Here is an 18,132-nt window from a genome sequence, read left to right on the forward strand (position 1 = left end):
TCCTTATACAGTATGCTAAATTAGTGATCAAGGGAAGCAATCACAAAACCTCAAATTTGGTTTGCATACAAGTCCTGCTGTGGTATTCCCCAAAGACATTGACCCTTCATTCCCATTTGCCTTGGTCTTACTTGCTTCTCTACATGGGTTCTGACACTAAAGGAAACATTTCCCTTGGGTTTCACAGACCTCCTTCTTGACACTTGTCCTTATTTTTTTCTCCCCTGAGTCAATTCTCATCACCATCGTGACTCTATCATCTGCCCTAAAGTCACCAGATTCTTGAAGGTTCATCCCACATCTTCCTAAAAAGGAGAGATCATCAGAAAATGGTGCCCCCTCCCCTGCTTTGCTCATCTGGAAACTTTTTACTCTAGAGTGATTCATTCTTCAATATCTCTTCAGAACCATGTAGAATAGATTCATAACTTTATCTATTAAAAACTGAACTAATCAATGATTCCTAGCATAGAAGTTATTAAAAGATATATCCTATAAAGACAAATGTGGTAAGCTTTTCTTATAACAAAGAAATTGCCTCTCTGCTTGTTGTAGTGGGACAAGGCCTACTTTCACCTACTGTCTCAATTAATATTTACTCCTAGACAAAATATTACCAACACTTATTGTGAAATGGGGAATGGAAACCATGTTTTTCCATAGGTAAAGGAATTTCTTCACATTTCACATGCTTTGCTGCCTGGGTCTTCAAGTTACTCACTTGTTCTGTGATTTGGACATCTCCCCAGTAAGAATTCTCTACTTGTAAATTACTTTGAGCTATGGCAAAAGACAGTGCTGAACTCAGAGGTTTCCCATCACTGTGAATTTTCTGATGTTAAATCAGTGACATTTGTAACTAAGATGAGTTCCACTTTTCATTCTTCTGCCTGAATTCTCTGTTATGAGTAAGGAGTGACATCGGTTAGAGATATTCTCAACTTCTTTGTATTTATTAGGATTTATTCAGTATATGAATTGCCAATGTTGATTCCAGGCTTCTCCGCATTCATTACGTACGTGGACTTTTTCCCCCTTTGTGAATTCTGTGATGTTGTTAATTGTTTACACAGTGCCTGAAGGACTTCTTACAATCATGACATTTGTAGGCTTTTCTCAAGTATGCATTGTCTCACTCTACGTGACTGGCATCATGTTTGAAGACCTTGCCTTCCAAAGTCATTCTACTCATTGGTTTCATCTTCATTATTAATTCTGTGGTGCCTAGTAAGGTGTGAGCATTTGCTAAAAGCCTTTCTATGCCATTACATTCACAGGCATCAATCACAATATGAATGCCCCAGTAGAGAGTAAACACTGAAGAGTGGCTAAAAAACCTTTCATATTTATCATATCTAGAGCATTTTCTCCCCAATATATATTCTTTGATATTGACTAAGGTGTGATCTGGGGCTAAAGACCTCCCTCCCTGTGTCATGTTCACACTTTTTTATTCCAGCATGAATTCTGCGATGTTGATAAAGCCGTGAACACTGATGAAGGCCAGCACCCCTTCCTGACTCTCATGAACTTTCCCACAGAATGAATTTACTGCTCTCGAGCAAAATAATTCAATCCTTTTCAAATTCACTGCATTTCCAGATTATCATTCTTACATAGGTAATTTTAACCTTCATTGTAAATGTGTTTCTTTTGGAACTGTGATCATGTGGATGGTAGTTATGCATTCTCCCTGTGGAAGAAAGGTGTTGGACAGAAAGAACTAACTTTGGGTGAAAGCTTTCCCTAAATTTGTTATCCTTGTGCTCTTTTCACAGAAGAAGTTCTGTTATGGTTACCTCTGCCTTCGAACTGATCACCTTCCTCCCAGTTTTTGGCTAAGCAAAACTATCTTTAGGAAATAGTTTATAAGATTTTCCATCACTAATCCCTACATAATTCTTGATACAAACCCAACATTGGAGTTCACCTCTTTGTCACACAGATCACTTCCCTCTCTATAGATGGCTGGCTCTGTGGAATGTGTTTCTGATGGGACACATTATTAGAACTGAAAACTCACAGCCACTGTGACAGGTAGAATAATGGCTCCCCAAAGACACCCATGTCCTAATTCCTGGCACCTGCAAAGATGTCATCTCACACAATAAACAGGCTTTTGTAGATGTAATTAAGTTAAAGACCTTGCAATGGAGAGATTATCCTAAATTATTTGAGTGGGCCCAACGTAATCAGAAAGTCCTTAAAAGTGGAAGAGAGAAGCAGAAATGGAAAGACAGGGAGGAAGATGAGATCAAAGAAGGAAAGTCCAAGTGATGGGTTGTAAGGACTGTGCCTGCTTTTTCTTGCTTTAAAGATGGAGGAAAGGGGCCATGAGCCTCTAGAGCCTAGGAAAGACAAATATTCTCCCCTAGAGTCTCCAGAAAAAAAAACATAGCCCTACTGACAGTTGCTGTTAAGCCTGATGAGACTCGCCTGACTCCTAACCTACAGAACTGTAAGGTAATTGTGTTGTTTTAGGGCACTAAGTTGTCAGTAATTGTTATGGCAACAACAGAATACTAGCACAGAAATGGTGACCACCAGCCCTGCAGCCATGATGACATATGGGGAAGACCATCTTTGCATCATCGTCTGTGGCAAATCTGGGAGCATGCCTCTCTGATGTCCCTTCAGGACAGAGCCTACTGTGATATGTGACACATGTAACAGCTGACAGCCTTAAAGGGCTGTGCCTACAGGACCCATCACAATGTTTACAGCAAGGACGTCTCCTCCCTGGGCTACTTCCAACTGATGACTGAGCATGGTGTGTGTCCCAGAGCCTGGCCATTCCTCCTCAGCAGCCTGACCAAGACTTCCACAGAGCTGCACTGCCAACTGAAACTCTTATTCAATCTGTCTTTCTTCACAGATGTCAAATTTCCCTCCTGCTTGTCCTGCTTCCTCTCCCTTTTATCCTACAAACATCCACCACCCCCCAGCAAATCTCAGTATTTCTAATTCCATCTTGGTGTCTGCTTCACAGAAGACCCAAAACAACACATCTTCCAAGGCCCAGCTCCAGAACTCCCTAGGTCTTACAGTTACCCATGAAAAAGTCTCCCATTTGCTCCTTTCTAATCACCACGGTCTCCCTTCACATCTTTCTTAAATAACTGCCCCCCCCTTTGTTGGTTTCTTTAATTCTCCTCTCTACTTCTCACCCTGATGGAACCCATCCAGAGCTCTGATTAAGCAGGCAAAGATCCTTGCTCATTTCAAGTGTGTTGTAATGTGGAATGTGTGTGTGTGTGTGTGTGTGTGTGTAGAAGAGTCTTAGTATTAATAATCTAATATCCTTCCTTCTTCCTCTGTCACATGAAGATAAGGGATCCAAGGCTTAGAAAGTTTGAATAACTTGACCAAGTTCACGTACTGAGAATATGATGAAATCACTTTCAATTCCAGATTTTGCTGACTGCAAACCCATGTTATTTCAAATAGTGTATATTCTGTGTGTGCAAATGTATTTGTGAAGACTCCCATAGGTGTTTACTCTAGGATTCAAATGCATCTAGAAGAGTAGGGGAAGAATCACATCAAGACCCCTTTTCATGAGGAACAAGAATCTTCATAAGAAAATACTCATCCCAGGCTAGAATTAAGTGTGCAGATGTGTCCAAGCTCAGCAGGATTACTATGAGGGGGGTGGCTAGAGCCCAGTGTGGGATTCCACACACACTTCTACAGTCTGCCTTCTGACCCAGACACCAGGGACTCACACCTGGGTCCTGGAAGAAATAATTATAGTAACAAGCTGGTTCTCAATACATGAATAGAACTAAAAGCACTCAGTGTTAGAATAACCAGGTTTAAAAAAAAAAGTTTCTTTAAAAAAAAAAAAAAGATTTATTTATTTATTTTAGAGAGAGGAGGGAAGCAAGGGAGCATGGGTTTGGGGGATGGGCAGAGGGAGAAGGAGATAGACTCAAGAGGACTCTGTGCTGAGCACAGGGCCCACAGGGCTCGATCTCATGACCCATGAGATCATGACCTGAGCTGAAGCCAGGAGTCAGATGCTTAACCAACTGTGCCACCCAGGTGCCACAATGTATCCAGTTTTAATAAAGCAAAGAGGAAAGACATCCACAACACAGACACAGGGTGAAAAATGTTTATCACAAATAAAGCCCCCTGTGCAGCCAGAAACAAGAGTGGGCTGAGATGGTCTGGGTAGTCAATTCCTTTAAGGGAGGCAAATTGCCAATAACACAGGAGCCAGAGGAGGCCAAGGGGATAGCAAGGTAAATATTCAAGGGAGCAGCTGCCCACCACGCCTGTGATGCTAATAACACCAGTGTCAGGCTCTAGAATGTTCAGTGCCCTGTAAAATGTTCTCCGTGCTCTTCAGGCAATCAGAATCACTCCATTATCTGTGGTTTCCCCCTGCTTTTTGTCCCTCATTCAAAAGGAAGGTGAGGCTTTCCAGGTTTTGAGACACTTGGGGTTTTGTTTTTGTTTTGTCTTTGTTTGTTTTTTATTTATTTGAGTATAGTTGGCATACAATGTTCCATTAGTTCCAGATGTACAACATAGTGATTTGACAAGTTTATACACTAGACATTGCTCACCACCAATATAGCGACCATCTGTCACCATACAGCACTCTTGCTATCCCTTTGACTATATTCCTTATGCTGTGCCTTTTATCCCCATGACGTATTCACTCTATGCCTGGAAGCCTGTATCTCCCACTCCCCTTCACCCATTTTGCCCATCCCAATCCTCCTCCACTCTGGCAACCATCAGTTTCTTAATTTAACCCCCAGTTTAGCACAGTGCTTGGCCTGTGAAGGTGTTTAATAAATGAAAGCTAGTCTATTTAAAATAAAAGTAGCACATGTGCACTCTAGACAGCTTGGAAACTAAAGGAGAGACCACCCTCACCCTCAAGGTCCTCCACTAAAGAGAAGTATAAAACTGTTCCTCTTGGTTCTAAAACCTGTGCACATGCTTTTCTTGTTTCACAATTCTACACTGGTTGGTCAGAATGGTTGACTCCTTGAACCATTCACCTGGAGGAGAGGTGGCATTTGGAGGAAAGAGAATGCCTTTGAAGATCTTTTGAGTGAGTCAGTAAATCACTGCTGGTGACTGTATTTTGCCTCCATTCCCAGTGTCAATGTTGATCTCGCTTTTCTTGTCTTATCACTACCTCTAATTCAGTGGACTCCAAAGTACATACATGAGACAATTTATTGATGGCTAGGAAGTTCTATTTCTCTTTTTCATCTTATCTTTTTAAAATTCCTCTATACTTAGTTTCTTTAAAAAAAAAAAAAAAGACCTAGAGTGAGGAGTGCATGATGAAACATTTTTGGCTGATGGGAGATAGATCAGAAACACTTGGATATCAATTTTAGTCTCTCATAGTTCAAGCTTTCCAGATCATTTAAGGTTATTCATTTTTTCAATCTTTCACTCCTCAAATATTCACTAAGAGCTGACTATGTGCTATACCTGTTCCAGCTGTGAGAATGCAACATTAAGATGGAAATTTTCCTTGTCATCATAGAACATACTGGGAGATACAAACATATATTTTGTATATCTTTATATAGATACAGTACTTAATGCTATATATTAACTATACATAGTTATAGTTATAGTGCTATAACTGTAGTTATAGTGCTATATTACAGGAACAAGGTCTCAAGGTCACAGGGCTCGAGATGCTGGAAGGTGCTATTTTAGATGAGGTGGTCAGGGAAGAGCGCTCTCAGAAGGTGGCATTCAAGTACAAGTTTAAAATAAATTCAGGGCAGGAGCCAAGCAAGTACAGGGTGGACTGCTGTAACAAAAACAGCCCACAACAAAGCTGCCCAAATGAGATAGATATTTATTACTCTCTCACCTAACAGACTAAATATAAGTTACCCAAAGCTGATATGGTAGGGACTGGGAATCTTTCTCCGACTTATGTGTCATCCCCTAGAGCAGGGCTCAGCACTTGCTGGTCACTGTCCCATAATGGCTTTTTTGTCATGACCCCATCACACTCACCATCCCACCCTCTGGTCCTTCCTCTTCACTGCTCCCTAGTCTATAAGCCCCAGGGCAAAAGTAATGAGGCCAAGCTTTGGGGTTGGCCTTGGGCAAAGAACTTGTGGTATGCGTTCCTCGGGGTCAGAGGAGGAGGGACCACAGCCTGAAGGGGTCTCTGAGCTAGAAAGCCTATGAGTAATCTGCTTCCTGAAATGCGGAAACCCCAGCAAGACCAGTCAGGGAGGAGCACTGTAGCCAGCAGGGGAGGAAGGTCTGAAGGGGGCCGTGGTGAAGCCTCCTTAAAACACCACCTCCACTAGGAACATCGCCAAAGGCAAGGGAAGCAAGGGAAAAAATGAACTATTGGGATTTTATCAAGATCAAAAGCTTTTGCACAGCAAAGGAAACAGTTCACAAAACCAAAAGACAACTGACAGAATGGGAGAAGATATTTGCAAACGACATATCAGATAAAGGGCTAGTGTCCAGAATCTATAAAGAACTTAGCAAACTCAACACCCAAAGAACAAATAATCCCATCAAGAAATGGGCAGAAGACATGAACAGACATTTCTGCAAAGAAGACATCCAGATGGCCAACAGACACATGAAAAAGTGCTCCATATCACTCGGCATCAGGGAAATACAAATCAAAACCACAATGAGATACCACCTCACACCAGTCAGAATGGCTAAAATTAACAAGTCCGGAAATGACAGATGCTGGCGAGGATGCGGAGAGAGGGGAACCCTCCTACACTGTTGGTGGGAATGCAAGCTGGTGCAACCACTCTGGAAAACAGCATGGAGGTTCCTCAAAATGTTGAAAATAGAACTACCCTATGACCCAGCAATTGCACTGCTGGGTATTTACCCTAAAGATACAAACGTAGTGATCCGAAGGGGCACGTGCACCCGAATGTTTATAGCAGCAATGTCTACAATAGCCAAACTATGGAAAGAACCTAGATGTCCATCAACAGACGAATGGATAAAGAAGATGTGGTATATATATACAATGGAATACTATGCAGCCATCAAAAGAAATGAAATCTTGCCATTTGCAACAACATGGATGGAACTAGAGGGTATCATGCTTAGCGAAATAAGTCAATCGGAGAAAGACAGCTATCATATGATCTCCCTGATATGAGGGAGAGGAGATGCAACATGGGGGGTTAATGTGGTAGGAGAAGAGTAAATGAAACAAGTTGGGATTGGGAGGGAGACAAACCATAAGTGACTCTTAATCTCACAAAACAAACTGAGGGTTGCTGGGCAGAGGGGGGTTGGGGGGGGTTATGGACATTGGGTAGGGTATGTGCTATGGTGAGTGCTGTGAAGTTTGTAAACGTGGAGATTCACAGACCTGTACCCCTGGGGGAAATATATATATATATATATATATGTTTATAAAAAATAAAATTATAAAAAAAAAAAAAAACACCACCTCCAGGGCAGGTGGTGACCCATATGGACCTCTCAGCTTCACACAGAGGAACTCAGGGGTGGGCCTCACTGACAGATGCCACCAACACTGCCATGTGGGGGGTGGCCCAAGTCCCACTAGAAGAATGTGGATCTGCGTTGTATCGAGATTTCACAAAGAGAGAAAGACAAAATGAACCTCTTCTTTCCATCCCCCGTGTTTGTGAAGTTGGTCAAGAATGAAGCAATTCGCATAACATCACGATTTGTGACCATGAGATCTGACATAATCACACTTCATTGCCAGGGCTGTGTTTAAAATCACAGATAAAATAAAGAGCAGGAGGCTTGAAATATTACACATAGATTATTTTAAGTGGCAGTGGTGCCTCTTCCAAAGTTTTAGAGGACAGGACCATCTTCCATCTCCTAGCCTGTGTTATATCAAGACTCCCCAGCCTACCCCCACCACTACGGTAAATTAGGAAGGATACATAACCAGACCCTAAGAAAGAAGCCATGATATGGGATGTAAATCTAAAAGCATTGAGGGGTGCCTGGGTGGCTCAGTGGGTTAACCCTCTGCCTTCAGCTCAGGTCATGATCTCAGGGTCCTGGGATTGAGCCCCACATCGCAGGTAGCCTGCTTTCCCTTCTCTCTGCCTGCCTCTCTGCCAACTTGTGCTCTCTCTCTCCATCAAATAAATAAATAAAATCCTTTAAAAAATTAAAATTAAAAAAATAAAATGAAAGCATCCCCATTAAAACAAAAGTTTAGTGAGGAAAAAAAAAAGCATCAAGATTAGTTCTCTGTGCTAATCACAACAACACAAAAGTTTGCATGAAAGGAATCAGCAGGAATGTGTTCATCATAGTAACCCATATAGGAAAAAGGAGTGGAGTGTGTGTTGCCCTGACCCCTTACCAAAAGTCAGAGTGTAAGTGAGCAAAACTGGCTCCAGACATTGAAACAGGGTCGGGCCCCCTCTGCCTTCCTCCCAGGCCCTCCAAATGCCCAACCACAGCCTTGTTGCTCCATTCCCAGAACCAAGCCTCAGGGAAAACCCCGAATGTGGTTTGTTCCAAGGAGAATGAGACTGATAAGAGCCTCGTGTGGTCCTAATCCTGAGCATCTGTTTTTTAATAAGAATGAAAGATGGAATCTGGTTCTGGGAAAGGGAGAGCATGCGAAAGCCAAGAGAGAGTCTTCCTTACCACACACCATGATGGATGGCAGCCTCCTCAGCCCTAGAGCTCAGGGAAGCCTGGAGAAAAGATCCTATCTCAAGAGACATATATAAAAGGAGAGAGTTTCGTTAAAAGGCTGTATGGTACCAAGGTGAGAATGCTTGATATAGCCACTCTGGAAAACAGTCTGGCAATTTTTTAAAAAAGTTAAATACTCGCTTACTGTAAGACTCCGCAATACCATTCCTGGGAATTTGCCCTAGAGAAATTAAAATTTAGGTTTACATAAAAAATCTGTCCGTGAGGGGCACCTGGGTGGCTCAGTCGGTTAAGCATCTGACTTTGGCTCAGGTCCTGATCTCAGGATCCTGGGATCCTGTCCTTGTCAGGCTCCCTGCTCAACATGGAGTCAGCTTGTCCCTCTGCCCTTCCCCTTCTCATGCTCTTTCTCTTTCTTTCTCTCTCGAATGGATAAATAAATTCTTAAAAAACAAACAACAACAACAACAACAAAAAATCAGTCCCTCAGAGTTCATGGCAGCTTTGCTCATAACCACCCCAAACTGGAAACAACCTAAATTGTCTTCTCTAAGGGAATGGATAAATGCCTTATGGTACAACCACACAGAGGAGTACTGCTCAGAGATTTAAAAACAAACAAACAAACAAATAAAAAAACAACTACTGATACACACACTTGAATGGACCTCAAATGCCTGATACTGAGTAACAGAAACCAGTCTCAAAAGGTTTACACTGTATGATTCCATTTACATAACATTATCAAGAAGACAAAAGGAAAGTGATGGAGAACGTACCCATTGTTGCAGGGGTGGGGGTAGGGGAGGATGCACCAAAAAAGGCAACATGAGGGAGGTGTTTCTGTGATGATGGAACAATTCTGTCACTTGATTGAGGCAGTGAGTGTATGACTTTATGTATATGTCCTAAAATTCATAGAAGTCTATATACACATCCCCAAAAAGTCAGTTGTATTAGATGATGATTTAAGACCTTTTTTAAAAAAATCATTAATACATCTAAGGAAGAAGTGCCTGATATGACTTATGAAGACCTGGGCACCACTTCTTCACAGGTCTGACAAGCATTCCCCCATTCATTCACCCATGAGTCAGCCAGCCAGCCCCGCATTCATGTCAGGCAGCCTTACAAATGCACAGAAGGTTGAGTTTCTGCTCAGAGCGAACTCGTCCAGCAGAGGAAACCAAGGCTTCCTTGGTTTTACGCATGATTTTAACGTGGTTTGATAGAGACTCGTACAATGGCAGGATGGAGGCACATAGAAGGGGACCCCAAGTCACACCGGGAAGGGCAAAGATGGCTTTGCTCTCAGAGCCTCTCTTTGCTCATTTAGAAGCGTGGAAGAAATAGTTCGTCCAGCCTCCTCTGCTCTAGAGGCTTGTTCGGAGAACCAAGTTCGTAAGAAGGTGTATGACCCGGAGAGCATGGTTATACAAGAGTCTTAGGATCTTTCAGATTCAGAGGGAGCTCTTTGCTCTCTCAGAACAAATGGGCAGATTAAAGAATGATAGTTTTATAGGTAATGTTATGGGCGCGGGGGCTGGGAAGATGGAAAAGAAAACAGGAAGTCTCTGCATCTTCCCAGGCTGTTTTGAAAAATGTTTTTATAAATTTTCTTTAAATTGTTTTCGATGAAAACTGAATCTTTTACTTTTATTCAGGCTTTTCCCTGCTGTGCTAACCATTGGATTTCTACAACATTGGCTGGAAACGAAAATAAAACAGACCTATTGTAGAAGTTGTAAACCAAAATCAGGCATGCTGGTTTTTTCTACTAGTCACCCTAAAAGATCTTTCAAACTTTCCTTTCTGTCTTCCTATAGAAAACAGATCTATAACCAATGGGTAAAAGATGAAGGTAGGCATTATTTTTGCTCATTAATAAAAAAACTTTCTAAAGACTATCCTTTTGAATACTTACTATATGCCAGGCATATATGCCAAGTGTTTTATAGGCATGGTCACTTTGGTTCTTAACCTATGGTTTATGGTGAACTTCCTGGAACTGTGCGCCCAGCTTCGTGTCTGGAGTGCCCATTTTTCCTTAGGTGGAGATTTAGAATATCTAGTTCCTGAGGGTGAGTCAACACCCAAAGGAAGCCAAGAACAACTTCAGCAGAACATGTTTCTGTTCATTGTAGCCTCAGCAGTTACCCAGCTTCTCTGGGAAATGGGGATCATAGAAATTCCTGCCTCATCGGGTCAGTGTGAGCCTGTGTGTATAAAGCTCTTGAAACCTAAGTCAATAGCATTAGCTATTATTATTCCTTTCATTGTTCCTGCTGTTAGTTATGGCTTGGAAAGAGCACTTCCTTCCAGAGACTTAAGTTCTGAAAACAGTAACATCACAGGTAAAATAAGGGAGACTTATGGTCTTGTTGTCGGAAATCCCACAATTCCAGACGCCTACTAAATTTTCTTCCATCTGGAAGAATGATTAAATGACATTAAAGGACGTCAGTCCTCCCATCTCTTCATCCTTTAACCGAACAAACATTTAGTGAATGCTTACAACGTGCTAGACATTGTAGGAACAGCTGGAGATGGGACTGCGGCAAACATGGCTGACAGGGCCCTGCCCTCCAGGAGCCCCTAGCCCACTGTGGAGATGTCGCCACAGACTAAGCTCTGAGACTGGGAACTTAGCTGCTGTAATTACTCTGTGACATGTTAGTAGCTTCCTAAGATAACGGACTTTCAAATTCAAGCTTTTATTATTGACAGACATAGACGTTGTATTTTTTAATCCTTAAATCTGACATTTCTCCTTTAATTTATCGGGTCATGAAGGGGGCAGAGCTCAAGAGTTCTCTTCTGAACCTACTTTCCGCAGTAATTAGGCCAGATCAGCATTATGGTGCTTCAACATTTCAAGGTACTTGTGCTTCCAATTGCTTTTACTTTGAGTCCAGCTAATGGATTTGGTAGCTGTTACAATCCCAAAATAGCGAGTGGACACGTGGGTCGACCAGATGCCAGCCGGGCACAACCCTCTAAAAGGTTCCCGTAAGAGCAATGTTGCTGGCTCCGCACACCTCAGAGGCATGTGAACCCCAGGTTTTTAGTGACCTGACAGTGTGCAGCAACCTTGTCCTGGTGCAGTTGGAACACATCACTGAACGATGATGATAGTGAATAGGACGTTTGGCTGGCAGAGCTGGGATGCAGACCTCTCCCGTGCCCAGAGGGGCACATCTAGCTCTTTACATCCACTGATATTCCTGGGGGATTTTTGTCTTTTAACTTAGGAAGGAGAATGAGGCTTGGATGGGGGAGCACCACAGGAGAGCAGGGGGATGAAGGGCCACAGTGTGCCTTTGGATGGAATAAAGTCCCTAAAGGGAGCACGTGCTCAGTGGGTGGTGCTTTTATCACTCACACATGTCTCCAGAGTTCCTACAGAGCTCTCAAACAAGTGCCTCATCCCATGCTGTCCCCACTCGACTCTGTGAGGTTCATATTATGATTGGTGCTTTATGGATGAGAAATTGGAAATTCTGAGGGATGAGGTCGGGGTGGAACACGGTGGAGGCCAGATGGTGGAGATGGCACAGTAAAGACACACACTAGATCCTCATGTGTTCACCTCACAGCAGGTGCTGCTCGGTGTCCGGTTCTGAGAGGTCCTCAGAGCCCCTGAGGAGGAGTGAGGACTCTTGTCTTCCTGCTGACTCTCAGGTTACCACAGCCTGAACCCGCAAGTGTCTCCCCGAGTGTCTGCCAAGCGCTATGAAATCCCATTCTGAGATCCATGCCCTTGAGTCTTAAAGGCTCCCAAGCCCCTCAGCAACTATGCAGAGAGGCTGGTGGGAGTGGGAGTCAGCGAGATGCCGGTCTCTGTCTGTCAGACGTGGCTGTCGTTAGGGTGGCATGGATGCTGCGGCTCTGAAGTGAAATGAGTAGAGATGTTGGCACCAATCCTCCCTGGGTCTGGGTCCTAATGCTGCTTTACAGCCTCTCTGAGATGTATCTTCCTCATCTTCCAAAGGAAATGATAATAACACAGTTGTAATTTCATAAGGTTTTATGAGGAATAACGCTGGGCGCTTACACTGAAGAATTACCGTAGCAATGGGCAGGTCAGACACGGTCCCTGTCTTCATGAAGCTTCAGGCTAATGGGGCAAGAGTAAGTGCTATGGAAGTGCAGAATACATGAAAGAAGAGACCTGGGAGACATTTGAACATCCAGCAGGGGCACTTGTTCTAGTCTAGGTCCAAGTGGAGAGTTGGCGGGAAGCCTGCTCCTTCTCAGTGGACGGGGCCTAATGAGTGAAAGCCAGCAGGCAGAGAGAGCCATGTGCCGCCCACTCTGGGGGTCAGGGAAGAGAGTGGGCCGGGAGGACGGCGCAGGAGGGAGGAGAAAGCATGTCTGGCCTACACAGATTGGGGGAGGGGATGAGGAAGAGTGTAAGATGAAGCCATGAAGGGAGACAGGTGCCATTTGTTCAGGGCCTTACTGGGTTGGAAAGTTTTAGGTAGGCAGTGACATCCTGCTCTGTCCACTCAAGTGACTGCATGAAGAGGGACTGGAAAAGTCAAAGGGAGGGTGGGAAGAGCAGTTATAGGGGCTACAACAATTCTCCATGTGAGAGATGAGGATCCCATTGGCTAGGGGTATAGCAGAGATGGAGAGATGGGGACAAGTGGAAAATTTGGGCAGAAATTAATCTTTAACCTGAGAACCAAGACAATTTGGTTAAGTCCCAGTGAGTGGGATCCGTGGGCAGGGCTGTGGCAGTGAAGGGGAAAAGGCAGAGCGATGAGGGCTGTAAACTGGAGAAGACTGCTTGAAGATGGGGTAACGTTGGACCCTCAAGAATGCTCTGAAGTCCATGAAGTGAAAGCCACCATGATGTATCCTGCATACAGGTGTGGGGTGGTGGGAGACAACCTCAGAAATTAAGATGCACAGACTCTAATTCACAGTGTTTTAGTTAGGATTAAGCTGCAAGAGGCAGAAAACCCAAAATAACACTGGCTTAATAAAGTAAATTTATTTTTCTTTCTCACATAAATGAAGTGTAAATGTAAGTAATCCAGGGCTAACTGGTGTATAAATACTAAGACCATCAAGGATCCAGATTCCTTGTAATAACTTGCTCTGCTACACTGAACCACCCACTTCCTCAGAATATAAGATGGCAGCTCCAGCTCCGGGGATCACATCTTCATCCTAGCCAGAGGAAGGATGAAGAAGAAAGAAAAGGGTATGGGTGCTCTCTGTAAAGATAAGTCTCAGAAGCTGCACATTTGTGTCTGCCTACATCCCATTGGACAGAACTTGTCATGGAGCCATGTCTAGCTGAAGAGGAGACTGGAAAACACTGTGCTAATTCTAAGCAGCCATGTACCCAATTAAAAATTGGGGATCCAGTTACCATATAAAAAGGGAAAATGGGAAGCAGTCTCTATTCCACTCAGCAGTTTATGACAGCAATTTGTAAGTTAAACATCATTATCTCTTTAAGTAGGGTTCCTATCAAGCAATGAGGAAAGCATTAAGACCACAATAAATATCCTGCCTGGAATGTTCTTCTCCCAGGGAGTCCTGAGACTCATTCCCTCAATTCATTCCGATCTCTGCTCCAGTGCCACCTCCTCTGATCACCTAACCCTCTCAACTCCCTCCTCTGGATTTGTTTTCCTTCATGGCACTTATCACTCTCTGACATTATGAACTCTGCTTATTTACTTGTTTATTGTGTGTCCCGCACTCAACTGAGAGCCCAGAGAAGGGAGCTCCCTGCTGTGAAGAGAACCTGTATCAGTTCCCGCCCCATAGTAGAAGTTCAACGAGCATTTTTTTGATCAAATAAAGAAATGGGCAAAGTACTTAAACAATTCATAAAGGACGCTCTGGTTTATCTTAGGTTTATATAAATAGCAAAAAAAAAAAAAAAAGAAAGAAAGAAACACAACTGGTCACAAAACCCATGGAAAACAAGAAGCGTCTTTGGTCGTGAAAGACATGCAAATAGAAACGATGAGGTGCCCTTTTTCAATTATTAAATAGCAAAAGGCAAGTGCTGATACTCTCAGATGCTGATAGAAGTATAAGGAATACTTATAAATAGCAGCTTTGCCAATGAGTACAATCTTTTGGAAAGCAATTCACCCAGGCCACGGGCTACCCGTGCAGGAGGGGTTGCACACTGCATTGGCAGCGCCAAGACGTGGCTCAGCCAGTGCATCCAGCGTGAATGCTGCCCCCAAAGCAGGTTAATGGCAGCTCTGACATTGGCAAGGTATGTCAAATGCCACACAAATGTGTGCATATGTGTTCACTACAGTGTCACTGACAGAAACAGGGGGCTAAGAATAATAACAAAATACCTAACTGTATGGAAATACGTCAGTAAATTGGAGTACATATTCTTTTTTTTTTAAGAATTTATTTATTTGAGAGAGAAAGAGAGAACAAGTGGTGCTGGGTGAGGTGCAGAGGGGGAGGGAGAAGCAGACTCCCCTCTGAGCAGGGAGCCCCTCATGGGGTTCAATGCAAGGACCCCTAGATCATGACCTGAGCCGAAGGCAGACACTTAAACAACTGAGCCACCCAGGCGACCCTGCAGTACATATTTCTCAAGAAAGACTAGACATCAGTGTAACATAACGCTACGGAGAAGAAATAAAACATGACACTGAAATAATGCTATAGTTAAAAAAAAATGAACATACGAAATAGTATGTGTGCAAAACACTTTGTAAATCCTCTGAGTAATACGTTATCGATTTTTTCCCACTTTCTTCTTACCTAACGTTTTAAAAAGTAAACACATTTCTTCCAAACCTCACAAAATTTCTATTTCCCGTTTTCAAATTTTTCACTGAAACTCCATTTTCAAAAAGCAGTAAGTAGGATGAAAACCATACATAGAGTATGATTCCAAATTTGCTTTTAAGAAGATGTATTAGGAGGGAAAGGTTGGGAGAATATCTACCTAGCCGTGAACAGACATTATCTTGAGGCAGTGGCATTAAAGATGATTTTAATACTCCTAACTACATGAAATAGGGTAAATGAAGGCTATTATCCTTTGGCGAACCTTTGTGACACACCAACCACTCCCCTGGGCGCTTTACACACAGGGTGACCTGTGATGTCCCAGCCATCCTCTGTTGGGGAGGGGGGTGGCAGGGTTTACCACTGTGAGAAATCAAGTTTGAGAGAGACAAAGCAGCTTGCCCAAACCCAGGCAGTGGGAGAAGAACTTCGGCGGGGGGCGGTGGGGGGAGGGGTGTCTGCATTCTCTGCAGGGAGCAGGGGTCCACACCTAGACCCAGCCCAGTCAGTCAGTTCCAGGAGCCTGGGGATGGCCAGAGGAAGGAAAAGAGGAGAGCCCTCCAAGGCGGTAGTCTGGCTGTGTTCGGAAGGAGAGTGAGGAATTAGGAATTTAGAGAGCCACATTCCAAGCAGCAGAGTGAGGTGGGAAATTGCAGAGGAAAAGCAAGATAATTCTTAGAAATGTCAAGGTGCCCTGTGAATCAGGTACCTCACGACGTACAATTTCCTGTCAGCTACCTCAGGCTCTGGACTGTGTCTCTGAAAGTGGCACAATTGAGAATAAATCATGCGAGGACCCGAAATTTCATGACTCTTATAATTGCACTTGTCTTTTTTTCTTTATTTACAAAATTTGCCATAACCTTGTGAGTGATGTGATGATGAGGAAAAAATACATAGAAATCTTTTTTGGTGTTTTAGAACAATTCTTCCTTAAGATGGAGAACGGTTTAGGGAGCAGCTACCGATTTCCTTTCTTAAGAACCAGGGGAGGTTGCTCATGGTCTGTCTTTCTAGTTTTTGGTGGAGAAGAGAGTCCCCAGCACTGGTCCTCACCAGCAAATCACCGAGCCACTCTGAGTCTTTGGGGAGCGCGGGAGACACTGGGCTTATGCTGCCCAGGACAGCATGCCTTGAAGAGGGGGGCACTTAAACCATTTCAACTCCATTTAGTAAATTATTATCAATTTGCCTGGAACTCTCCTTGATCCCAGGATAGGCTCTGAGGGGAGAGGGGCACTTCTATTTTGCCCAGTTTATTAATAATCACCTGTCGCCCACGGTGGACTAAGGATTTCATGAGGGCAGGATTTCCACCAGCTTTGCTCATAGCTTATCTCTTCCTGGACCTAGCACACTGCCAGGCACCTAAAAACTCATGATAAATGTGTGCTGAGGAAAGAAATAAGGACTAATACTCTGAAAAATGCATCCTTTCCTCCCTCGAAAGCTCTAACAGCTCTTGTGGAATTCCCTTTTCCGGTTTAATTCTTATGTAACACGGACTCAGAAACTCATGAGTGAAAAATCCAGAGCTGGCCAGGAAAAGAACCTATATAATAGGGTTATAAAAAGGCAGAATAAGCAATGAAAGATTGGTTCTGTCAATTTTTCACTCTTGATTCATTCACATCTCCTGAACACGTCCTTTACACCAATCACTGTGCTCAAGTACTAGAGACACAGACCTTTTCGCCTGGCTGTGATAACAGGGATAAATAGAGTATCCCTTAGCATTTACTTATCCACTAATAATAAGTGTCCGGCACTATGTTCTAGGCATTGTTCTAAGTGCTTTCCATGTACTGCTTTGTTTATGGGTAGCACTGTGTTATCCCCATTTTAGAGATGAGTGAGCTGAGGCTCAGAAAGGGTAAGTAGTTTGTCCGTGTTCCACAGTTGGCCAAAGGTGAGGGCCAGGCTTGGGTTCTTGCAGCTTGATGCTTGCATTCATGCTCTTAATGGGGTCCAGGGAGCTTCCCGAGAGAGGTGACCCTGAGATCACTGGCCTTGGAATCACCAGGGACGCAGGATTAAAAAAAAAAAAAGCAGATTCCCAGGTCTGGGGCTGAAGGGGTCAGAATCCCTGGGAGAGGAGCCTGGAAAACTCAGATTTTTTTTTTTTTTTTAAAGCACGAACCCAGGTGTTTCAGATGTGCACTGAAATTCATAAAGCACAGCACCCAAATGTGCCACACTCACTCCTGGGGAGCTCAGGGTATCGCTAGCACCCACCCTCGTTTACCCTTCCCATCCCTCCCTGTCACTTCCTGACAACCCTGGGACAGAAATGGAATAGAGAGGAAAGGAGGGATGGAGGGAGAGAACTTCAGGGCAGCTCTGGGGTTGACGAGACTCAGCAGGAGGCTCCCTCTACCACTAGGGATGTCTGCCCAGTTAGAGCCGCTGAGCAGCTGGGAAGAGCAGGAGGGTGACATTTAGCTGTTCCCAGGGCTCAAAACCTGAACCTTCATCCCTTCCAGGACGAGGACTAGGCAGCACTGGGTCCCCTCCTAGTGGGCAGGGTCCACATCGGTCTGCAGGCTGGAAAGATTCAGCTGACAGGACACATGGCAGGAAGGAGGAGCAGAGAGGAGGGTCCTGGCAACAAATGGGCTACATGCTCCTAGGATAACAAGGAAGGTTCCAAGCTGCAGGAAGTGGAGGAAGGATGCGTATGCCAGGTCCCCCAGGGGGTAT

This window comes from Lontra canadensis, unplaced genomic scaffold, assembly GCF_010015895.1.
Source record: "Lontra canadensis isolate GAN:19392208 unplaced genomic scaffold, GSC_riverotter_1.0 scaffold1, whole genome shotgun sequence".
Taxonomy (NCBI): Eukaryota; Metazoa; Chordata; class Mammalia; order Carnivora; family Mustelidae; genus Lontra; species Lontra canadensis.